The sequence below is a fragment of the Phyllobates terribilis genome, unplaced genomic scaffold (assembly GCF_046119375.1).
Source record: "Phyllobates terribilis strain yellow unplaced genomic scaffold, ASM4611937v1 Scaffold_1__5_contigs__length_1240528914, whole genome shotgun sequence".
NCBI classification, from domain to species: Eukaryota; Metazoa; Chordata; class Amphibia; order Anura; family Dendrobatidae; genus Phyllobates; species Phyllobates terribilis.
Window position 1 is genome coordinate 1,124,388,957 of NW_027362761.1, and position 26,160 is coordinate 1,124,415,116.

At 43.7% G+C, this 26,160-nt stretch overlaps 1 protein-coding gene across 3 annotated transcripts in view; it reads right to left on the reverse strand.

Moving 5' to 3' along the window:
• SLIT2 (slit guidance ligand 2) overlaps window positions 1-26,160 on the reverse strand; it is a 418,064-nt gene that overhangs the window by 304,475 nt on the left and 87,429 nt on the right. The gene's annotated exons all lie outside the window — the stretch shown is intronic.

Genomic DNA, 26,160 nt, shown 5'->3' on the forward strand with positions numbered 1-26,160 from the left:
AGGTCAGTATAGATGGACTAATACAACAAGTCCCACACACAGCTAGAAGCCCAATATTTTTTCAGAGCTAGATGCAGAAAAAAATTATATTCAATTTGCAACCTGATGGAGGTCAGTATAGATGGACTAATACAACAAGTCCCACACACAGCTAGAAGCCCAATATTTTTTCAGAGGTAGATGCAGAAAAAAATATATTCAGTTTGCAACCTGATGGAGGTCTGTATAGATGGATTAATAGAACAAGTCCCACACACAGCTAGAAGCCCAATATTTTTTCAGAGGTAGATGAGGAAAAAAATATATTCAGTTTGCAACCTGATGGAGGTCTGTATAGATGGATTAATAGAACAAGTCCCACACACTGCTAGAAGCCCAATATTTTTTCAGAGCTAGATGCAGAAAAAAATTATATTCAGTTTGCAACCTGATGGAGGTCAGTATAGATGGACTAATAGAATGATGCTATGCCCAAAAGATTTTACTTCACTAGGTGCAGTAAAAAAATTGGTATTCTATACACAGGTGGTATATCTTGCAACACAGATAGGCTACTCCACTGACTAACACACTCTGCAATAGGCCAAAAAGGATTAGCTTTGCTAGATTCAGCCAAATGCTGTGAAAAAAACTTGCACAGCACTGGCACAGACCTGCCTGGCAAAAACTGATAGGAACTGATGTAACCTAGTCCTGAAAAGGACTCCAATTACAATTAGTCTTTACTCCCACAACCTATCTATTTAAGAGCACAGACCTCCCTGATAAAAGTCGTAGGAAATGCTGTAACCTAGTCCTTAAAAGGACTGCAATCACAACTATTCCCTACTCCCAAGCTATCTGTATATTTGTGCGAAAATTGGCTTGAAATTAACAAGGTATAGCGCACACAGCAACAGCGGTGCCGTCTAACACGCAGCTGCAGCAGTGAGAAAATGGTGGCGACGGGGAAAATGGCTTGGTCTTATAGGGCAAGGACATGTGACATACACTGCCAATGACACATGCCCTTGCTTGTGTGAAAAAAAGCACTTCGCTCCGTGTGTGCGCTGCTGATAGGCTGACAGATTGCACCTCCCCACTGCAAATGCGGGAAAGAGAAAAAAAAAATGTAGATCTTCATTGTTCCTGCAGAGATCCATCCCCTGCCCCTCCCCCCACCCCGCTGTACACTCAAACTGCGTATTAACATTAATTTTCATCATTACTGAGAAAAAATCCAGTTATGATTTTGGTGCACGAACAGTTATCGAACATAACCTCGAACAGCCGAATTTTTCTCAAATTGTTCGTGTTCGCCGAACGGCTCGAACACCGCCCAAAACAGCTCGAATTTGAGATTGGCGAACAGTTCGAGTAGAACAACGCTCATCTCTACTAGTTAGTTGCTGTGATATTATTAGTTTTGTATTGTAGGTAGCTGATGACACTTTCCAAAATTGAGTCCAATTTCTTGAAAATCGCGGTTTCAATTCAATCACTTTGAAATTAAGTTTGCAGTTCAAAAGAAAAAAATTGCCCAGCACCTTTTCCCACACTGCTAAAGCATCAGAGAACGGGCTAATGTCTTTCTGTGTTGCCATGCAGCCTCCGTATAATGCCCTGCAGCTACATTGGTGGTCAGTACCTGGCCCATCATAGATCAGCAGTTTCCAATCTGTACGTCAAAGCCGTTTTCCATCTCCAGAGTCATGGGGCAAGTCTCTCTCTCCTGTAGAGCGTCAGCTTTTATAGTCAGTGGGGTCCTTTCTCTCAATCACAGGCTTCTCCCCCTCTTCTGTAGAGTGTAACCTCTTATGGTTAGTGGGATCCTTTTTCCCTTTCTCTCTCCTGTAGAGAGTAAGCTCTTATGTAAGCAGGGTCCTCTCTCTCCTGTAGAGTGTAAGCTCTTATGGTCAGCAGGCTTCTCTCTCACCCGTGTATAGTGTAAGTTCTTATGGTCAGCGGGCTTCTCTCTTCCCCGTGTATAGTGTAAGCTCTTATGGTCAGCGGGGTCCTCTCTCTCTCCTGTAGTGTGTAAGCTATTATGGTCAGCAGGGTCCTCTCTCTCTCCTGTAGAGTGTAAGCTCTTATGGTCAGCAGGCTTCTCTCTTCCCCGTGTATAGTGTAAGCTCTTATGGTTAGCAGGGTCCTCTATCTCTCCTGTAGAGTGTAAGCTCTTATGGTCTGCAGGGTCCTCTCTCTCTCCTGTAGAGTGTAAGCTTTTATGGTCAGCAGTGTCCTCTCTTTCTCCTGTAGAGTTTAAGCTCTTATGGTCTGCAGGGTCCTCTCTCTCTCCTGTAGAGTGTAAGCTTTTATGGTCAGCAGTGTCCTCTCTTTCTCCTGTAGTGTTTAAGCTCTTATGGTCAGCAGGGTCTTCTCTCTCTCCTGTAGAGTGTAAGCTCTTATGGTCAGCAGGCTTCTCTCTCACCCGTGTATAGTGTAAGTTCTTATGGTCAGCGGGCTTCTCTCTTCCCCGTGTATTGTGTAAGCTCTTATGGTCAGCGGGGTCCTCTCTCTCCTGTAGAGTGTAAGCTATTACGGTCAACAGGGTCCTCTCTCTCTCCTGTAGAGTGTAAGCTCTTATGGTCAGCAGGCTTCTCTCTTCCCCGTGTATAGTGTAAGCTCTTATGGTCAGCAGTGTCCTCTATCTCTCCCCTGTAGAGTGTAAACTCTTATGGTCAGCAGGGTCCTCTCTCTCTCCTGTAGAGTGTAAGCTCTTATGGTCTGCCGGGTCCTCTCTCTCTCCTGTAGAGTGTAAGCTTTTATGGTCAGCAGTGTCCTCTCTTTCTCCTGTAGAGTTTAAGCTCTTATGGTCAGCAGGGTCTTCTCTCTCTCCTGTAGAGTGTAAGCTCTTATGGTAAGCAAGGTCCTCTCTCTCTCCCTGTAGAGTGTAAGCTATGATGGCCAGTCGGGTCCTCTCTCTCCACCCTGTACAGTGTAAGCTCTTATGGTCAGCAGGGTCCTCTCTCTCTTGTAGAGTGTAATCTCTTATGGTCAGCAGGGTCCTCTCGCTCTTGTAGAGTGTAAGCTCTTATGGTCAGCAGGGTCCTCTATCTTCTGCAGAGTGTAAGCTCTTATGGTCAGCAGGGTCCTCTCTCTCCCCCTGTGGAATGTAGGCTCTTATGGCCAGCGGGGTCGTCTCTCTCTCCCTCCTGTAGAGTGTAAGATCTTATGGTCAGTGGAGTCCTCTCTCTCTCCTATAGAGTGTAAGCTCTTATGATCAGCAGGGTCCTCTCTCTCCTGTAGAGTGTAAGCAGTTATGTTCAGTGCAGTCCTCTCTCTCTCCTGTAGAGTGTAAGCTCTTATAATCAGCAGGGTCCTCTCTCTCCTGTAAAGTGTAAGCTCTTATGGTCAGCAGGGTCCTCTCCCCCCTGTAGAGTGTAAGCTCTTATGGTCAACAGAGTCCTCTCTCTCTTCTGTAGAATGGAAGCTCTTATGCTCAGCAGGGTCCTCTCTTTTTTTCTCTCTACTATAGAGTGTATAGAGTGGTCAGCGGGGTCTTCTCTCTTTCCCCCCTGTAGAGTGTAAGCTCTTATGGTCAGCGAGTTCCTCTCACCCTTCTGTAGAGTGTAAGCTCTTATGATCAGCAGGGTTCTCTATCATCTCCCTGCGTGTATTTTCTGTGCAAATACAAACTTTCCTGTATTCAGATTTGCGCAATTTTTTTCACAGCAAATCAAATTCTGCTGGAACTCGACTAATCCGAATTTCAAAAGATCCACTCATCTCTAGTGTTAACCGTATGGAAGTTTACTTGTCCAACATATGGCACTGTGCATTAAATGCTGCCTACAGTGATGACACAAGAGAAAAAAATTGTCATAGAAGTAGAAAGTGGATATAATACAATGTACGTGCCAAAAATATTCATTGGACGTGGAAAGTAACCATGGTTCAGCAAAACTCACTGCTTTATATCCTACAAAAGAAGAAATAAGTGCTCGTAGAACCAAAATTTGGAAAAATACAAAACGAATTCTCCTTATTTACTCAGAAGATATACATAAAAAAAACAGATTAAAAAGTGAGTCATCCAGTGGATGGCGTCACAGCGCGGCAGGAGGTTAACATCGTAAGCCAAATTAGGGTCCAAAATAAATTGCAAATTTGTTCACAAGCAAGTTATATCGGATAAAAGAGACACTGTACTTACTAACAATGTCTCTGCTGGAGTAGTACAAAACCCTGACGCGTATTTCAGCTCTGTACCGTCATCTGGGGGTTATTTGGGTACAATATGGGCAGGATAGAGCCTATATGGTTAGTTATTTTAACACTTAAAGGGAACCTGACAGCTGATCTGTGCTGCCCGATCTGCAGGCAGCATGTACCAGGCATTGATTGCATGATATCAGCCTGGTATGTTTGACTCTGAAATGCTGAGGTGTTTCTGAGAAAAACCTCCTTTAATAGCCGCCCTCTAAACAGGCGGTATCAGCAAGTATCACATGACAGGTTCCCTTTAAGACAGAGTGGAGGTTACACCAATCAAAAGGCACAGCAGGGCAACATCCAAGTCAAGGGTGGCATTATTCTCTACCTCATATGCCTGGACAGTGGAGCACACTACTTGTTTGCCCTCTTCTCCACATACCAAGCAGATATTCACCCATAAGCCAGTTGTGTCTGCCATGCTTGCTAACATTGTGTTGCCTGTAGAGAGACTTCAGTTGGGTCAACTTCAATCTGTGGACACCTTAAAGGGACTCTGTCAGCACAGAATGACTATTCAAACCAAGCAGAGACGCTCGGTGCACACTTGGTGTGGCCAAACAGTTCCGTCACCTCCCCACCTACTTGTTTTCAATTTAGCTCTATCCCCCTTTTCTTTGATTGACAGATCAGAGTTTATAAAGTTTAAAAATAGCAAAAATAGAGGCAAAATAAGTAGGTGGAAAGTTGCACTGAACTGTTTGGCCACACCAAGGGTGCACCGAGGGCCTGTGCTTGGTTTGAACAGTCATTCTGTGCTGATAGACTCCCCTTAATAGCCGCTATGGTACGTGTGTCCTATATATATGACCATGCAGAAACAAAGTATTTAACCTCTATGACACATTAATCCGATTTTCGCTAATGTGACAGATCGAGGCATGCTGTGGCACGTTTTGTCTGCTTCTTTTATTACAATAAACTGGTTGTCACTGTATGATTCATTTTAGTTTATTTTATCTGATAGCTTTTAGTGAAGACTGAGGCTGTGGTCACAGTGACGTTTTTAATGAAATCGACATTGACGAAGCTGTCGCATGAGTGTGAATAAGATTGTGAACAAAATCTTAAAGGGGTGGTTTGAAGTCAAAGTAAATTTCATTCTAAATCCCTATTTAGTGCCATAATGTAAACTAATTTCTAATATACTTGCATTAAAAATTCCCTATCCTTCCCTAACTAAACTATCTAACTGCTTTTCTGTTTTGTTTTCCCTACTTCCTGTCTGATGATGCTTTGGTTGAGCATCCCAGTGCATGCTGGGATACTAAAAAAAAAGCACCATCAGGGGGCAGAGGCTTTGGTCACTGTAGTACCTCTGCCCCCTCCCTGAAATGAAGCATCATCAGTGACGCTCATTTCAGGGGCGGTGCTAGTCCTCACGCAATGTGCACTGTGCACAATCACAGCGAGCACTATGTTGCCAGCTAAGACCACCAATGACAAGCCAGCAACAGAGCAGTGTCAGAATACCTGGGATGCAGAGACTAGCGCTGCCCTGCTGGTGACATCACTGGTCTCTATACACAGTATTCTGACACCGCTCTATTGCAGGTTTGTCACTGCTGATCTGAGCTGACAACAGAGCGCGCACTGTCATTGTGCACATCGTACAGTGCATATCGCACAAGGACTAGCACCACCCCTAAAACGAGCGTCACTGATGATGCTTTGTTTCAGGAAGGGGGCAGAGGCTACAACAGTGACCGCAGCCTCTGCCCACTGATGGCGCTTCATTTGTGTATCCCAGCATGCATTGTGATCTTCAAACTAAGAGTTATCAGAAAAGAAGTAGGGAAAACGAAATCAAAGACAGTTAGAGTAGTTAGGTAAGGACAGGGAATTTTTAATACAAGTATATTAGAAAATAGTTTCGATTATGGTATCAAATAGATAGGATTTAGGATGAAATTTACTTTGACTTCGAACCACCCCTTTGAGGCCCCAATAATACGTTGGACAAAAAAAGATGAAACATCAATCGTAGGTGGCAAAAAAAACAACTATTTCAGGCGTCATTGAACTTGTTGGATTTTTTCAGCCAACGGCAAGAATTCCAGCATGCCCTAAAGGTGTTTTGTCCAATAATGAACATTGGTTAGTTGGGCATCAGTCGAAACCAACAATCGTTCCGTCAAAGCAGCTGATGATCTTTCGATATGATCTCTAGTCAACCATTACTGAATTCTATTCGCAATTTATTTATTTAGAATAAAGTCAAATAAAGCAAATCTGAGCACATCCCAGTCATCTGGAGGGGAAATGTCTGTCTACTGTATTGTATATACAGCCGTCCTCATACTTATGTAAACATAATGCACTGCCGAGTCCAAATCATTCAATCACGTACGGCAAATACCTGTTCTGCTTTACTGATGTCTTTAGTCAAGGATGAAAAGAAGCCTAAATGTGGTTACATGTATCATCTGACAATAGGGATGCACGGTTACAAAACAAACAGCCCTCTGCCACAGGGGCAGCCATGCATTTACTCCGGTGTGCGCCGTACATTACACAACCACAAGATAATGTATCAGAACCACACAATAGACATTCTGTAACCTCATAGCAGACAGTACATTACAACATTCCTACGCTGCCATCCACCCTCCCCATAGGCATCAATTGGCCTAATAAAATATTATCCTAGAGGACCGAGCTGTTCTCACAATTAAGCGCACAAGTAGCAGGAAAATCAAGTTTTACCACAAATCCACAAGTAGTACCAGTAATTATCACCGGCATTGTACCTAGTAGGCTAAATTGTGGGCAGGAGCTTCTGATCATGAACCTTTAGATGAACTCCATTTTTAACAATCTTTTGGGTTCGGACTATCCTAAAAACATGACTCTAAGGGCTCGTGCACACCACTGATTTTTCGGACGAGCGCTACCCATGGTTTCCACAGAGCTCACCCGTACCTATGATACTCTATGGGGCTGTTCACATGTCTAACTTTTTCATCGCACCTAGTAGTCTGTGGAAAAATTGGTGAAAAGTCAGATTTTGATACTGTCGGATGAATATCAGCAAGGCAAGTCTTTAGGCCCGTGGAAAAAAAATCAACCACGCTCGGATAACATTTGCTGTCCGATTTTCACGGATTGACAGAATGGAGAAGGTGGAGAATCTTTTTTTTCTCTCTCAACGTCAGACAAAAACTGATGCCACTCTGATCAAATTCTGATCAGAGTCGGATCAAAATAATCGGACTGTTTTTCTCGGATGTGGAGAGATCGGTCGTTTGAACCTACCCTTAGATTAACTGCAGTGAGGATGACCATACACTTACGCCATCTGACAGCTATTTCTCCCGACCCCTCTCATACACATGCCTGTCCAGCTTGGTCGACAAGAGGAGATCTTGGTGGCAGCTTATCTTTTATGTGTTATCCAACATGCCTAACCCTACTGTCCTCCAACATCCCCATGCACATGATATGATTGTCTGGGCCTGCAGACATTGTGGTTTGGCAGAAGTGCAGTACACCAAAGTCACAATTTTCCAGGGTTAGTCCCACAATCTGGACTGCAAAGAGCATTGTTAGCAAAACCACAGCCAAAGAAGACTATTTGGGGAGTGGTCCTGGCTGTTATGAGAGATGTTCTCTTGTGTCCATGGGCGTGGGTCCTAAATATCCTCAATTTTGCATTTTAAATGCAAATTTAGCAAATTTTAAAACTGCGCATGTTGTTTTACCTGAAGCTACTGCATGGACATAAAAGAACACTGCAAAACCACACTGACTCAAGGTACGCCTACATGTCTATGGTGGCTGCTAGATGTGGTACTACCCTAAAAGCTCAATATTTCCAAAGCATCTGTACAATATGGTCCCTTTTAGTCTTGGGTTGCATTATCCGTGGATAATAAATGCACACATAAAGCTCTATCGATAGCCCTTGTACAGGGATGAGCTCCATGTAAGCACGTGATGGACTTTATGTATCGGTACCGTGGTCCCTGGAATCTAACGAATGAAGATGAAGATATTTATCAAAACAGTGGAGCAGTATAAAACAATCAGAATGCTCCTTTCATTTACAAAAGTATATCTGAGAAATGAAAGCTGCAATCGGATTGGTTGCGATAGGCCGAAAAGAATCTCAGTTAACTATACAGTGTAGTGTTATATCAGCACTGCATGCCGATAGCTGGACGCAATGTTGAGGGAAGGCATGAGCGAGTAACAATGAATGGTGATCCTCGTACACTTCCGTTCGAGCTTCAAGCCATGAAAAAAAGAACATCCATCACATTTACCAGTCAATAAACTTGTTAGCGCCTGAGCACATACATAGCGAGGCCGGAGTCGCTTCATGAGAATTTATGTTCCCTTGTTGGTGAACATGCTGAACCCTGCAGAAATGATTTCATCCATTCCTATTAGAACATCGAGCAAATAAAAAGGAAAACCGTGTTCATTTTCAAGCTGTGTGACTCTGAATAACGGAACTGGACAGGAAAGGACAGAGCATTCACGGCTGGTTTCACTGGTCTGAACACGCTAGTTCAGCAGAATGCATCTTTTCAGCAGGACGGGATGGGAAAAATGGATATAATGCCCTACAGGCAACTGGTGATGCAACAATAACATACTGATGTGCTGTCCTACACTAATGCCCCTAAAATATACAGCTTCGATAAATGTCCCTCTAAGGGCTCTATGTCTAACATATGCATATATATATATATATATATATATATATATATATATATACACACATATAGTTCTTGGCAGGTGTGGATAAAATTCTACAAAATAAGAATTTTTTTCAAAATAGAAGTTTCAATAGTTTATTTTTATCAATTAACAGATTGCTAAGTGAATAAACAAAAGAGAAATCTAAATCCCATCAATATTTGGCATGACCACCCTTTGTCTTCAAAACAGCATCAGTACTTCTAGGCACACTTGCAGGTAGTCAGGTATACTGTAGGATTATAGTCAAGTGGACGATTACCAAGTTATGCCAAATTGGTGATAATGGTTATCATTTTCATATGTAGTTGAAACACAGTCATTAACCAAAACAGAAACCGCTATGTGGAATGCCTAAAGTGGGATGAGGAACAGACAAACTCTGCTACAAAGGTGAGGTTGTGGAAGACGGTTTCATGTATACAGGTCATACAGCATTGAAAAACTGAGCACAGCAACAAAGACACATGGTAGTTAGGCTGCATCAGGTCTCTCACATGCAAAGATTTCAAATAAGACTGGATTTCAAGATGTGCTGTTCAAGCTCTTTTGAAGAAGCACCAAGAAATGGAAGACGTTGAAGACCGTATATACTGTATATGTATCACATAACAAAATGGAGAGTAAAATCTAAAATCAATATTTAGTGTGACCGCCCTTTGCCTTCAAATTAACATCAAAGCATATATATAGGTACATACACACATTATGCATACATATACAGTACAGACCAAAAGTTTGGACACACCTTCTCATTTAAAGATTTTTCTGTATTTTCATGACTTTGAAAATTGTACATTCACACTGAAGGCATCAAAACTATGAATTAACACATGTGGAATTATATACTTAACAAAAAAGTGTGAAACAACTGAAAATATGTCTTATATTCTAGGTTCTTCAAAGTAGCCACCTTTTGTGTTGATGACTGCTTTGCACACTCTTGGCATTCTCTTGATGAGCTTCAAGAGGTAGTCACTGGAAATGGTCTTCACTTCACAGGTGTGCCCTGTCAGGTTTAATAAGTGGGATTTCTTGCCTTATAAATGGGGTTGGATCATCAGTTGTGTTGTGCAGAAGTCTGGTGGATACACAGCTGATAGTCCTACTGAATAGACTGTTAGAATTTGTATTATGGCAAGAAAAAAGCAGCTAAGTAAAGAAAAACGAGTGGCCATCATTACCAGCCTCAGAAATCGCAGGTTAACAGCAGCTCAGATTAGAGACCAGGTCAATGCCACACAGAGTTCTAGCAGCAGACACATCTCTACAACAACTGTTAAGAGGAGACTTTGTGCAGCAGGCCTTCATGGTAAAATAGCTGCTAGGAAACCACTGCTAAGGACAGGCAACAAGCAGAAGAGACTTGTTTGGGCTAAAGAACACAAGGAATGGACATTAGACCAGTGGAAATCTGTGCTTTGGTCTGATGAGTCCAAATTTGAGATCTTTGGTTCCAACCACCGTGTCTTTGTGCGACGCAGAAAAGGTGAACGGATGGACTCTACATGCCTGGTTACCACCGTGATGCATGGAGGAGGAGGTGTGATGGTGTGGGGGTACTTTGCTGGTGACACTGTTGGGGATTTATTCAAAATTAAAGGCATACTGAACCAGCATGGCTACCACAGCATCTTGCAGTGGCATGCTATTGCATTCGGTTTGCGTTTAGTTGGACCTTCATTTATTTTTCAACAGGACAATGACCCCAAACACACCTCCAGGCCGTGTAAGGGCTATTTGACCAAGAAGGAGAGTGATGGGGTGCTATGCCAGATGACCTGGCCTCCACAGTCATCAGACCAGAACCCAATTGAGATGGTTTGGGGTGAGCTGGACCGCAGAGTGAAGGCAAAAGGGCCAACAAGTGCTAAGCATCTCTGGGAACTCCTTCAAGATTGTTGGAAGACCATTTCCGGTGACTACCTCTTGAAGCTCATCAAGAGAATGCCAAGAGTGTGCAAAGCTGTCATCAAAGCAAAAGGTGGCTACTTTGAAGAACCTAGAATATAAGACATATTTTCAGTTGTTTCACACTTTTTTGTTGAGTATATAATTCCACATGTGTTAATTCATAGTTTTGATGCCTTCAGTGTGAATGTACAATTTTCAAAGTCATGAAAATACAGAAAAATCTTTAAATGAGAAGGTGTGTCCAAACTTTCGGTAAGTACTGTATATATACAGTCATGGCCAAAAGTATTGAGAATGAGACAAATAGTAATTTTTCCAAAGTTTACTGCTTCATTTTTTGTAATGGCAATTTGCATATACTCCTGAATGTCAAAGAGTGATCAGCTTAACAGCAATTACTGTACTTGAAAAGTCAATATTTGCCCAGAAAATGAACTTTAACCCCCAAAACACATTTCAACATCATTGCAGTCCTGCCTTAAAAGGAGCAGCTAACATCGTTTTAGTGATTGATCCATTAATACAGGTGTGGGTGTTGATGAGGACAGGGCTGGCGATCAATCAGTCATGATTAAGTAAGAATGACATCACTGGACACTTTAAAAGGAGGCTGGTTCTTGGTATCATTGTTTCTCTTCAGTTAACCATGGTTATCTCTAAAGAAACACGTGCAGCCATCATTGCACTGCACAAAAATGGCCTAACAGGGAAGAGTATCGCAGCTACAAAGATTGCACCTCAGTCAACAATCTATCGCATCATCAAGAACTTCAAGGAGAGAGCTTCCATTGTTGTCAAAAAGGCTCCAGGGCGCCCAAGAAAGACCAGCAAGCGCCAGGATCGTATCTGAAAACTGTTTCAGCTGCTGGATCGGACTACCAGCAGTGCCGAGCTTGCTCAGGAATGGCAGCAGGCTGGTGTGAGTGCTTCTGCACGCACTGTGAGGCGGAGACTCTTTGAGCAAGGGCTGTTTTCAAGGAGGGCAGCAAAGAAGCCACTTCTCTCCAGAAAAAACATCAGGGACCGACTGATATTCTGCAAAAGGTACAGGGAGTGGACTGCTGAGGACTGGGGCAAAGTCATTTTCTTGATGAATCCCCTTTTCGATTGTTTGGGACATCTGGAAAACCGCTTATTCGGAGAAGAAGAGGTGAGCGCTACCACCAGTCTTGTCTCATGCCAACTGTAAAGCATCCTGAAACCATTCATGTGTGGGGTTGCTTCTCAGCCAAGGGAATCGGCTCACTCACAGTCTTGCCTAAAAACACAGCCATGAATAAAGAATGGTACCAGAATGTCCTTCAAGAGCAACTTCTCCCAACCGTCCAAGAGCAGTTTGGCGCCCAACAATGCCTTTTCCAGCATGATGGAGCACCTTGCCATAAAGCAAAGGTGATAACTAAATGGCTCATGGAACAAAACATAGAGATTTTGGGTCCATGGCCTGGAAACTCCCCAGATCTTAATCCCATTGAGAACTTGTGGTCAATCATCAAGAGACGGGTGGGCAAACAAAAACCAACAAATTCTGGCAAAATGCAAGCATTGATTATGCAAGAATGGACTGCTATCAGTCAGGATTTGGTCCAAAAGTTGATTGAGAGCATGCCAGGGAGAATTACAGAGGTCTTGAAGAAGAAGGGGCAACACTGCAAATATTGACTTGCTGCATTAACTCATTCTAACTGTCAATATAACCTATTGGTACTCATAATATGATTGCAATTATATTTCTGTATGTGATATAAACATCAGACAAACACTAATGAAAACCAGAGGCCAGCAGATCATGTGAAAATATAATTTTGGTGTCATTCTCAAAACTTTTGGCCATGACTGTATATATACATATATATACACATACACATATACACTCATTAGGTATTGAGTGTAACAAGTATCAGTGTGTAATAGTTGCATCACAATTTCATCAGGGGCTGTCTGTAGGACATTATATCTATTTTTCCAAGATAATTCCCCACCTCCCAGGTGGGAGCGTCAAGCAGAGAAAAATAGCAAAAGGTTGTATCACAGATTTAGTGCAGGATCTTCTTCATTCTCAGGATCCATGGGGTCCAGAAGTCAAATCCTCACAGATCATAAACAGATGGCACATCTATCACTTTATGACATAGAAAAACACACACCTTTAAAAAGGGCTTGTTCACTTGCCATAAATATGTACAGTTTTTTTTTTTTTTTTTTTACTTGGTGTAAATCTGGCATAATTATTGAATGACCACACCCACTTGGCTTAAAGACTAGAAAATACAGAAAAAAAGGGGGTAAAAAAGAAATCTACATATTTATGTAACAGGGGACAATTTTTTTAAGTGCCAATTTACAATCTATATATAAAAATGATGTCTGCATTGCATAACTCTGTAATTACTTTACAATACTTATATTATACAGATCCCATGGTAATAACCTGGGTTATGTAGTCCGGCGCTGTATTCACAATTTTGTTGGTTGCACTGTCCACACCTTGTCTTTCCCACATCATGCTATTACTCAATGCCTGGCATAAAGTCTATTCTACACAGATTGTAAATCACCAGAACAAGCTCTGTACAGACACTGAATAATCAGGACTCGTTGAAGAAGTAAAGCAAGAACAAGAGTTGCATGTGAACATCTAATAAGCCCACAATATCTCCCCCACCAAGCAAATAAAACCTACAGTATTTCAGTGATCCAGATTGAATTTTCTTAAAGGGAGTCTGTCATCAGAAAATGACCTGTTGTTTAAATCAGGTTTTGGGGCTGTATGTAATTTTTTATATGTTTATTTTTTATTTTCATAAAAGAATATTAAAAAAAACTAAATTAGAAATATTGCAATTTACACACTGGCCACTAGGGCTATTTAAGACTCATACTTCCTGTCCTTTCAGGATGAATTTACAGCAGGCGCTTTATCATCACAGGCATGATTAAAATGACAAGTAATACCATTATACACAGCTGATAACACAAGATCCACCAATCACTAAAGATGATGTCACGGCTCCTTTCATAATGACTGCTGCACATATATGCTTCAATACAAGATATAGGGTCTGGCTCGACCAAATCTGGCTGATGTACATCTGTTGTTTCTTGGCCAGTGTGAAAATTACAAGCACAACAGACATAAATGTGATTACTGACTCTTCTCAGAGGAGGAAGTGTGGGGAGGGTCAGGACAGCAGAGCTGACAGTGCTAGGAGAGAAGAAGAGCTGAAGGATTTGTAATGTGACACAGGTAAACTCAGTTGCGCTGCCTCTTTCAGGACCTTATCTGAAAGCTATGAGTCATCTGTGCTCTAATCTCCCATCACTTTCTAATCATGTAGGAGGTTAAACCCAGAGATCAGAGCTGTATCATTACATTCATCACACTGAAAAACCTAAGCGATGTTGGGGAAGTGTTCCTTTTCTGCTGTGTTCTTGCCTGCTTATGATTGGTCAGCATCATACAGGGAGAAGAAGTACACTCCCCCAGTGAAAAGTATCTAACAACACCCACTTCGACTTAACTAAAGTTAACTCATTAGGTGCCAAATACTTTGATTGCTAATATCTCTGAAAAAAATTCGCTGAAAGGTCTTATTTATGAAAGATAGTGATATAGAAAAAAAATAGTGACAAACAAATTTTGTAAAAAAAAATATATTTAATATAAATGTCTGGTTTATACAATAGGTCCTTTTCTGATGACATATTCATTTTAGCCCCAGGATTGTTCAGGCTAGAGGTTTTGGACTGAGAAGTGGAAAAAAGATGAAAGTGGCACAATGCCAAAATGAATTACGGTCAGAGGTATAGCTATAGCGGCTGAACTCCCCTCATTTATACAAAGGTGCTTATTATACACCGGCATACAGTCATCTGTGAAAGGGTTAACCAGCTACCATTCAGGAATGTGAATATTGTTCCCATAACCTCGTCCTGGCAGTTCACTTCTAAATAAAACCCAAAAACATGACGCAGGCTAATTCTCCCAGTATAAATCACGACAATGATCAAAGCCAACCTAATATCAATACTTCTTACTTTCATGTCTAAAAAAAACATAATTGGAATTTTGACAAATAAAAAAAAAAAACGTTCATTTAAATCTCTGGAAAAAAAAAAGAAGGTTATTACCCGCGCCTTTCAAATGCTTCCAGCTATTTCTCGAGCAAGTAAAACTTTTGCCGCCAGCTTATTCAACACTGTCACTAACAACCTTGCCAAAGAAACTCAGCCTGGAATGTATTAACAAATAGGAAACACATTCTTCAGGTTCAGGAGAACGCGTTTCGGGGCAGGAGTGACATTACTGTACTACAACGTCCATCATTCTCAGCCCCGTAGTAACCAGCCTGTCAGGCTTGAAATGGTTCCCGGCTCATAAAGTCCCACTTCACATATCAATATTAAGTCCTGTCACATCTAAAATAACAAAACAAGCAAACATTTATTTAGCTTTTTTTTCCCTTTCTTTTTACAAGGTAATTGCTTTCTCCCTCCAGCTGAGTGCTATTATTTACTCTACGATGCCCCCCGCCGACCACCATGCAATACATTCAGTAAGTGCATGCCGCCTATCCTGTGTGACTGCTGAGGATTGAGGCTCCACGGGAGCTGGGTACAGTAAGCATTAATTAGTCCCCATTATTCCCCATTGCCACAGCAAATGTGTCATCTCATAATGTATCCTAATCGAAGATTTATCTCATCTACAAATCATACTGTTTACATCTATATACACTGTGTTCCAAATTATTATGCAAATAATATTTTCTCAGATTTTCCCAAATTACCTATATGAAATGCAGTCATTGTAATTTTCCAGTCAAATAACTATTAGAGTACAATTGAAAGGTTTTTGTATAAACTGCCTATGATAACAGTATACTTTTAAAAAAATAAAAAACTCAAATTGCACTCAAAATGCATGTTCCAAATTATTATACACAGCAGAGTTTTCAACCTTTTCATTTTAATAAAGAACAAAAAATGGTCATTTTTGAAATTATATGCATTAGCAGGTTATTACAAACTGAAATCAAACAGTTTTCAACTCAAAACTTTATTCTAGGTGATGTTACATTTGCACGTAGGACCGCTTGTTCGAAAGGAGCTTCTGAACTCTCTCGTCCATTGAATTTGTCAGGTTTTGGATGGTTTCTGCTTCAATTGTTTTGCATGAGGGCAGAATACCCTCCCAGAGCTGTTGCTTAGATGTGAACTGCCTCCCGCCATCATAGACACTCCTTTTGATGATGCTCCAGAGGTTCTCAATGGGGTTGAGGTCAGGGGAGCATGGGGGCCACACCATAAGTTTGTCCCCTTTTATGCCCATAGCAGCCAGAGATGCAGATGTGTTATGTGCAGCATGAGACGGGGCATTATCATGCATGAAAATGATCTTGCTGCGGAATACACGGTTCTTCTTCTTGAACCATGGAAGGAAGTGGTGTTTGAGAAACTCAACATACATTATGGAGTTCATCTTTACCCCTTCAGGGATCCTAAAAGGGCCGACAATCTCTCTCCCCATGATTCCAGCCCAAAACATTACTCCACCTCCTCCTTGTTAGCGCCGTAGCCGTGTTTGCATGGGGTGTCCATCAACCAGCCATCCTCCACTCCATCCATCTGGACCATCGAGATCATTTCATGCATGATAATGCCCCGTCTCATGCTGCACATAACACATCTGCATCTCTGGCTGCTATGGGCATAAAAGGGGACAAACTTATGGTGTGGACCCCATGCTCCCCTGACCTCAACCCCATTGAGAACCTCTGGAGCATCATCAAAAGGAGTGTCTATGATGGCGGGAGGCAGTTCACATCTAAGCAACAGCTCTGGGAGGGTATTCTGTCCTCATGCAAAACAATTGAAGCAGAAACCATCCAAAACCTGACAAATTCAATGGACGAGAGAGTTCAGAAGCTCCTTTCGAACAAGCGGTCCTATGTGCAAATGTAACATCACCTAGAATAAAGTTTTGAGTTGAAAACTGTTTGATTTCAGTTTGTAATAACCTGCTAATGCTTATAATTTCAAAAATGACCATTTTTTTGTTCTTTATTAAAATGAAAAGGTTGAAAACTCTGCTGTGCATAATAATTTGGAACATGCATTTTGAGTGCAGTTTGAGTGTTTTATTTTTTAAAAAATATACTGTTATCATAGGCAGTTTGTACAAAAACCTTTCAATTGTACTCTAATAGTTATTTGACTGGAAAATTACAATGACTGCAATTCATATAGGTAATTTGGGAAAATCTGAGAAAATATTATTTGCATAATAATTTGGAACACAGTGTATATACTAGTCTATGATATGTGCTCATACTCGTAAGCAGATTATTTCTGTAGGACATTCCATTCTGATGGTCAATTAAAGCTCCTTTGACTTTGGCCAATAATTGGCTGTTCCTAATTATTGGACCCGTGTAAGCATATCAGCTCCCATCGACTGATCTCATCTTTTAAAAAAAATAATAATAAATGCCGTCAACAAGTCTTTCCATGTAAACAGGGGATGTACTGCTGACAATATCCAATCAATCATCCCCATAAAGTTTCCATCGGCTCGTGTAAAGGCAGGTGCAGACAGCCGTAGATTCTCTCATCCGAGAGAATTGGGCCGATCACTCAAATGACACTCCGATCAAACTCTGATCAGAGTGTCAGCATAGTGTGCTCCGATTCTCTCACATGAAGAGAAGATTGAGAACAAAATTTTTCCTTCTTCTCCATTGTGTGAGTAAAGGGTAGTGTAAAGGCAAGTGTAGACAGCCGTATATTCTCTCATCCGAGAGAATCGGGCCGATTACGCAAATGACACTCCGATCAAACTCTGATCAGTGTGTCAGCATAGTGTGCTCCGATTCTCTTACATGAGGAAAAGATGGAGAACAACATTTCTCCATCTTCTCCATTGTCTGAGTGCGAAGAATTCTGACTGTGCAGTCATCCGAATGCAGTCAGATGATTTCTGCGCACTCATTGACATGCATGGCTGAGTGCAATCTGAATATTGGATCCAACTTGGGCATGCAGAGATTTTTTCCACAGACAGACTCTGTCCAAGGAAAGAAATCAGACAAGTGCACAGCCCCATAACATAACATTAGTCCGAGTGCGTTCCAATGTTTTTTCTGACCAGATTATCGGTCTGTGCAAACGGATCGGTAATACAGCCATCTGCACAAGCCGTTAGGGTATATCCTGATGTTGCACAATTCCTGCAGACTATAGACCCCCATACACAATAGTCTAAAGTCAGCCTAACACACCAATATCGAAAGTATCATCTGATGTTCTAATGTATATGGGGATCTACCGACTCTCTCCTGATATATGAAGGTTCAGACATGTTGGATTTCCAACAGAGAAGCTGATCCTTTTATTCTTCCTCGAGATTAGCATCTCTCTCAAAGAGAAGCAGAAGCTCAGTCGGCCGAGGCAAGCATGGGAGAGTCAGTAATGGGAGAGTCAGGAGAGATAAATGTCAGCCGACAGCTAACTAAAGTGTATGGGGAACTAATTTCTGCAGTTTTGTTTCAGCAACTAATTCACAACAATTTATGCAGATTGTGTTGAGGATTTTACAGCAGATATGTATGCAGATCCATAATGGAATTCAGATATGTGTGAAGATTAATAATGGAATTCCAAGTGCAGATTTGTCTCAAGAACTTTTAAAAAAAAAAATGTAATTGGAAAAAAAAAGAAATAAGAAAGGTGGAAACTGCAAATTTATATGTGGATCTGCACCAGAAATTCTGGAAAGATTGAAATATATAAAACTCTGGAAATGCTGTAGACCTTACACACTCCATTAATGCCAAGGGGCTAAAACAGATTAAGAAATCAGAAGCACATGGCAAATTCCGTAACTGCAAAACCCACAGTGGGGATGAGATTTTTCTGAATTCCCTTCACTTAGTTGGAATCTTCATACGCTGCAGATTTACTGTATCAGAATAGAATATCCGCTATGTGTGATCACAGTCTAATAGGGACTTAACGATGATCCTTTGGGGCCAAAATCTGCGTAGGTAAAAAAGTACCTTGAGGATCTATGGCACCCCAGGGGTCTGGTCTCCACAGTAATAGCAATATTATGTCTGAGAGCAGGTGGGAGGTCTCTTGGTCAGGAATCCTATGCATGCCACACCTCCTGCCCAGTCCTGGGAGGGGAAGGACTTCCCCTATATAAACCTGGGGCTGAGGCAGGGTTAGTGAGAAGAGAAGAGTTGAGAAGAAGAGAAGCAGCATAGGAAAGAAAGATCAGGAGCTCTGTGGGAGCAGGCTAAAAGGAATCAGGGGCTGGCAGCTGAAGAGCTCGCCCTGATTGAAGAGTTACTACCGGACCCGGAGTCCGAGGCTGTGGGGATTAACCCAGACCCAGCAGCAGAAACCGCCCGGCAGGGGATTGCAGGTCCTCTGGCCAAGAAACCCGAAGGCACGGTCACACGCGTGGGACCAGCACCGCCGTCGTGGAGCGGAAGCCACTAGAAGGCCCTGAGTCACCGGCCATACGGGTGAGCACCACACGGTACACTCAGGGACGTGGGCTACTTTTACCCGCCTCTAGCAAGGTAGCCAGAAGAGTACGATTAGTTGGGGAGGCCTACAACTCCGCCTGGCCAAGGGGGATCCCATCTGCTCAAGGACTGACCAGGCCCCGACCGCTAGCCAGTACTCCGGGAGGGTCTATCTTTGTCACCAGTAAAGACCCTGAACTACACCGCATCGTCTCTGAGTGGTTCCTGCTACTCCCATCATCCACGTCGGCTGCCCTGAGGCCATACCCCTCCCATTGGGGGTTATACCATCTACGCTGCACTATCCTACCACCGGCCTCAGCGGTCTGCCCTGCAGCGGCAGCTCCATAGCTGCATTCAACGGGTGGCGTAGTCGTCCTACATCTACTGCTAATACTCAGCCACACAGTTTGACTCCCTGGGCACGGACCGGGTCACCGCCACGAGACTACTACCCCTATCAGATCCGGCTCCGGGTAGGCTCCCGCGTGCGCAACGCTACTCAGCACAGGCCCAGGGGCGCGTCAGATCCATTTCTAGAAGTCAATCACTTAGTAAAAAGATGCCGATATAAGCACGTCCTTAACAACGTTCACAAGACTGGTATTTACATGCCGAGGGATCATTGGGAATGTTTGCTTTGAGTAAATGATTGTGTGATCTAAAGCTGGCCATACACATGAGATAATGGCAATTGAATGATGAAAGATCATTCGTCGTTTGTAAGAATTTTTGCACGACCGTACCATACACATCTCCAATTACATTGAAGATGAAGCCTTGTATTTCCAATCAAATGCGAAGATAACAGGGGGGTGGAACTAATGAAATTTTCTGTATAATCATTCCATACCTATTATGACGTGCACGATATTTGTACAAAAATATCAGACACCCTTGATCGATTTTTCAGACAACTCCGATCGTTCGTTGCCCAAAAGGTAATGGCTTGCCACCTAAAAACCATACTTCGATTTGGTCTATTGTCTATTTAGTACAATTTTGGTCTAATCAATATGATCTGATAAATCATAGACAGGCATGAGAAGATCATATTGGTTATGAAGGGCTCTATAAGATTCCAAACCTATTTTGCATCACTCGGAGATTTCTAATTACTGCCCGACTAATCCACCTGTCCTCCAGCTATTCCCTGGCCTCTCCCCTCTGCCAATCCCTGCACTGGCTCCCTATTGCCCAGAGACTCAAGTTCAAGACCCTAGCCTTGGCATACAAAGCCATCCACAACCTGCCTCCTCCATACATCTGTGACCTAGTCTCACGATACTTACCTGCTCGCAACCTCCGATTCTCATAGGATCTCCTTCTCTACTCCCCTCTTATCTCCTCTTCCCACAATCACATACAAGATTTCTCTCGTGCATCCCCCCTACTCTCTACCCCATCACGTCAGACTTGCAGACACATGCAGTAACCTTCGCTGCACGACCAGCTCTACCCCCACCTACTGTATCCTCACCCCCCCTTCTAGATTGTGAGCCCTCGCAGACAGGGTCCTCTCTCCTCCTGTACCAGTCGGTGACTTGTTTTTGTACAAAATATTGTACTTGTTTGTTATGTATACCACTTTTTCACATGTAAAGCGCCATGGAATTAATGGCGCTATATTAATAAATAATAATAAATAATAATAATCTAGATTTGAAAGATATATCTAAGGAGGATTGAACCTGATGGCTGCGTCTTATTTTGAGTAACTATGTAACAATGAAACTGTCATTGATGTGAATGGTTCTGTGCTTAGGATATATCATACGTATAAGAGAAATATGTGGGCAGTGCATAAAAGGATTGTCCAGGATCAATGAAAATTATTTGCCTAGAGGCAGCATATGCCATAAAATAACAAATCAAGCATTACTTAACTAATGAATGCTCTGCATCTCCAGTGCTCTGCAGGGATCATGACCTGTCTACACACGTGACTGCTGCAGTCAAACACTGGACTTTGCAGTGAAGCTGAGAGTAGTGACTGGCTGAGGGGCATTTCCCAACTTTTTAAGTTTGCCAAGCTGTTCTAGTAACGCCAGAAAAGACTGGGAAAGCAGTGGAACACAAGCTGTATGGGATGCAAGTGTCACACAAGGTGAGGGAAGGAGCAAGTGTACAACGGGAAGAGGGAGAAGGGAGCCCAACAACTAGGAAAAGCGGGAGCGGAGACCCCTAGGCAGATCTAATATCACCGTGACTTCCCTATCGTCCCTTTATAGGTTCCGCACCTATCACCGAGCAGGAAACCTAATCCCTGAATGTCCCTAGAGCTAGGCCCTAGGTAGGGAAGGGACGGGTGAACACTAGTCAGGCCCCACTGTAACTAAAGACAGCAATGTAAACAAACAAAGGGATTCACTTAACTTGAGAAGACACCAGCGAGATAATGCCAACTGTCCTCCAAGGGAAGTCCAAGAAGAAACTAGCCGACTACTAGTACTCCAAGCAATGACAGAGGAACATAGAAGTAACACCTGTGGCTCTCTGGAGACACTGAAGGTTTTTTAACTACCAAGCAAGTGTGTGTCAATTAGCAGCAGAAGGTGGAGGTTGCTGCTGGATCCTAAAGGAGAAAGATATCACTATACTACAGAGATGAGAGGATCAAGAAGGCGTCTGCAATGACAAGTGCAGTGGGCTTCTACAGCCGGATCCAGAGCGACTGTCTGTCACAATTGACACACCCGTGACAGCAAGTAATTGTCCCATTTTTTTTATACCAGTCTAAGTACCTATTAACATGATTTTCATCTGCTAGGAACATTTCATTAACTACTGGGAAAAAATTATACCATAAATATTAAATACAGGATAGAGCTGAGCAGAAAATTTGCAGGACCCTGGTCCGGTGACCGCCAGACCAGAGCACTATGAACATCCTACATCCCTAGTGTCAAAACATGCATCACGCTGCAACATAATGATGTCAAGGGCTTATTGTGCAGAAGAGGCGCTGAGGATGCTGCAGGTAGTAGGAGGTATATAAATACTACCGCTGGGGATGCTGCAAGTAGTAGGAGGTATATTAATACTACTGCTTGAGATTCTGCTGGTAGTAAGAGATATATTTATATTACCATATATGCTACAATGATACATGGTTGTTGTCACGGGTTTACTGCGACAGAGAAGCCAGGAGACAGCAACGTCTGATTTCACATACTCCTGCACTGATCAGAAGCACTTTTCCTTTATATTAAACATTGCAGGTTTCTGTTGGCAGTGCATGGGTTAATCTTCTCAGCTTGGAGTCTATAAAGCTTCCCAGCATGAATGATCTCAGCTGTTCAGTATTGGCCACTCCCCTCTACTATATATACTAGCCTCTGGCAATCTGGATTGCCAGTGTTAAGTCTTGTACTGCCTGGTGAGGAGTAGAGGAGTCGGTTGTTAGTAGAGGCATTTTGGAGTGTTTATCTGTGACTGTTGCTAGGTGTTTCGGCTGTGTGCAAATCCTCATCCTCTCCTATTTAGTTTTCCTTCCTTTTCTCCCTGGTATTCCTCTCTGTTGTCTGTGGGTGCATCCTTCCTTGTTTGTCTGGTTTATGTATATACATTCATTATTCCTCCCCACTTCCCTTGATGGGGACAGATAAGGGCTGATTCAGGAGTTCAGCAAGGTACATCGCCCTAGCATCTTCACCATCTGAAGTAATCTGGGGAGCAGGGATAGCTGGGGCACCCCTAGCATGAGGGACAGGGAAGGAGCCCCTAGCCCCGGGTAATCTGACAACAGAATTGTGACAGTTGTAACTTAATTTGAACCATAATTCCCAGACTTTTGTGTAGATCTGGTCTTGCGTAGAGCAGTTAATTTTGTTCTTCTACAGACGCACATATATGACTTCAAGTAGAAAATTTATACACTAATACTGAGTGAAAGAACTTCAAAACTTTTGGAATAAAGCCCCCTCCCCCTATAGCATCTTTACGTAAACTGCACAAAACCACCATGGTTTCTAAAATGCCGAGAATCTTATAAGCAGCTTTTCCCCTGTCAGGTTACGTTATTTGCACAAGAAATAGCATTGTCAAGCGCTTTCGAACGACCTTTACTCCTCTCTGATCTTGTTTGTTCTTCACATTATTCTGCAAATCATAAAAAATCCAAAGTCAACAATCCAAACAGCGTCCCAGGGACACCTAATGCTAAGGTACTTCCTCTGGTTTTGCCATTAGTACAGATGGGTTAATGGCCAAGGTTGATGATTGTTTAAAAATTTGCATTACCAAAGCGGATTACATTGCATCTACTGAGGGGATCAACAATGTAAGCCTACACTGAACCATTATGGCAGAAACAAAGCTTTCATTTTAAGCCTTTGATAACAAGCATAAAATGGACAAAAGAAAAAATTCTTCTGATGTAAGAACAAGGCAAGCACTACATGCTTTTCATACAGACTCATTTTCCAGAGGACCTGGAATAAAATCATCAATATAAAAGAATGGGCAGTATCAAAAAGACTACAAGAGCCATGAGACAAATCTTTTCACTTGTCCTACCCAGGGCATATTTTGCTTTTCTTTTTGTAGCTGGGAGCTCGGTAAATGAATGCTTCGTGATGTAAGAATGCATTCCTTTGTTCATCCCTCATGATAAAACTGAAGACCCTCGGGGGGGGGGAAAGTTGGAATGAAGAGCCTCCTGAAACAGGTCAATGTAGTCCACATGACGAGACACTCACTACACATACATATGTGACACCCCAGGGGTCTGGTTGCCACAGTGATAGAGATATTACGTCTGAGAGCAGGTGGGAGGTCCTTTGGTCAGGGATCCTGTGCATGCCACACCTCCTGCCCAGTCTTGGGAGGGGAAGGACTTCCCCTATATAAACCCGGGGCTGAGGCAGGGTTAGTGAGAAAGAAGACAGAACAAGAGTAGAGAAGAGAAGCAGCATAGCAAGAAACATCCGGAGCTCTGTGGGGAGCAGTGTTACAACGAGTCAGGGGCTGGCAGCTGCAGAGCTCGCCCTGACTCAGAAGATTTCTTACCGGACCCGGAGTCCGAGGCTGTGGGGACTAACTCCTACCCAGCAGCAGAAACCGTCCGGCAGAGGATTTCAGGTCCTCTGGCCCAGAAGCCCGAAGGCACGGTCACACGCGTGGGACCAGCACCGCCATCGTGGAGCGGAAGCCATTAGAAGGCCCCGAGTCACCGGCCATATGGGTGAGCACCACACGGTACACTCAGGGACGTGGGCTACTTATTCCCGCATCTAGCAAGGTAGCCAGAAGAGTACAGTTAGTTGGGAAGGCCTACAACTCCGCCTGGCCAGGGGAGATCCCATCTGCTCAAGGACTGACCAGGCCCCTATCAATAGCAAGTACTCCGGGAGGGTCTATCTTTGTCACCAGTAAAGACCCTGAACTACACTGCACCGTCTCTGAGTGGTTCCTGCTACCCACATCATCCATGTCGGCTGCCCTGAGGCCATACCCCTCCCGTTGGGGGTTATACCATCCACGCTGCACCATCCTTCCACCGGCCTCAGCGGTCTGCCCTGCAGCGGCAGCTCCATAGCTGCATTCAACGGGTGGCGTAGTCACCAACCATCTACTGCTAGTACATCGCCGCTCAGTTTGACTCCCTGGGCACGGACCGGGTCGCCGCCACGAGACTACAACCCTCAAGAGATCCGGCTCCGGGTAAGCTCCCGCGTGCGCAACGCAGCGCGACACAGGCCCAGGGGCGCGTCAACTTTGACGTAGTCGGCAGGATCTCGTGCCCGCAACCACCGGGTACTGCGTGCCTGAAAAGCAAAGACTGTTCAAACTTACCAGTGGTGAAGATTCCCACTATCCGTGGAGGTTTCCCGCCATCCGGCGCCATCTTCTACCTTCTTCCCGCCATCCGCGAAGTTTTCCCGCCATCCGGCGCCATCTTCGACCTTCTTCCCGCCATCCGTGGAGTTTTCCCGCCATTGGACGCCATCTTGAGGACGCCGCGCGGGAAGAAGAGGGGCGTGGACTCCGAAAGCGCGCGAGAACTGAAGCCCCGCCTCACGTCCGGACGTTGCGTAAGGTCCTGGAAGGAGCCCAGCAGACGCCGACGTCACCGGAGCGCGACGGAAGGTCCTCAACCCTGACGATCCACTGCGGAGCCGCGGCCTACGGAACAGGATCATCGCAAGGTAGGCCACGGTACACTAGGGGGGAGGAAGATGTCGGATACGGAGGAGAGCTTCACTGCCTCAACCCCCGCCAGCGCCACCGCTGCTGCAGTTATGCCCTTCACCATGCCCTATATCCCGGGAGCAGCTTGGCTACCCCAGTACTCAGGGGAGTCACATACCCTGCATGACTTTAGAGAAAAGCTGGATAGCCTCTTCCAGGTGTACCCCCTCACAGAAGAGCAAAAAGTGAGCATCCTGGTGGCCCAACTAACTGGGGCAGCCAAAAGGGAAGTAAAATCCTGGCCACCTGGGAGGAAGACTGTCGCAGGGATACTAACCCGGCTGAAGGACACCTTTGATACCCGCACCTCAGCCGAGATTAAGCTTAGATTCTACGGGTGCAAGCAGCGAGCGCATGAGAGTATAAGGGACTATGCACTAAACCTACAAGAGGCCCTGAGGGCCATAAAGCAGACCGACCCTGATGGGGTGGGAAACGAGGACAGGCTGTTGACTGAACAATTTATAGAGGGTTTATATTGCAATGCCCACCGAACCCAGTTGCGGGCAATGGCCTTACAGGATCCCCATCTAGACTTTGCACAGTTCAAGGACAGAGCCATCCGGGTGCTCCGAGAACCGGCACCGGGTGGCGTTGTGACCCACAGGCGCCCAGCTATCAC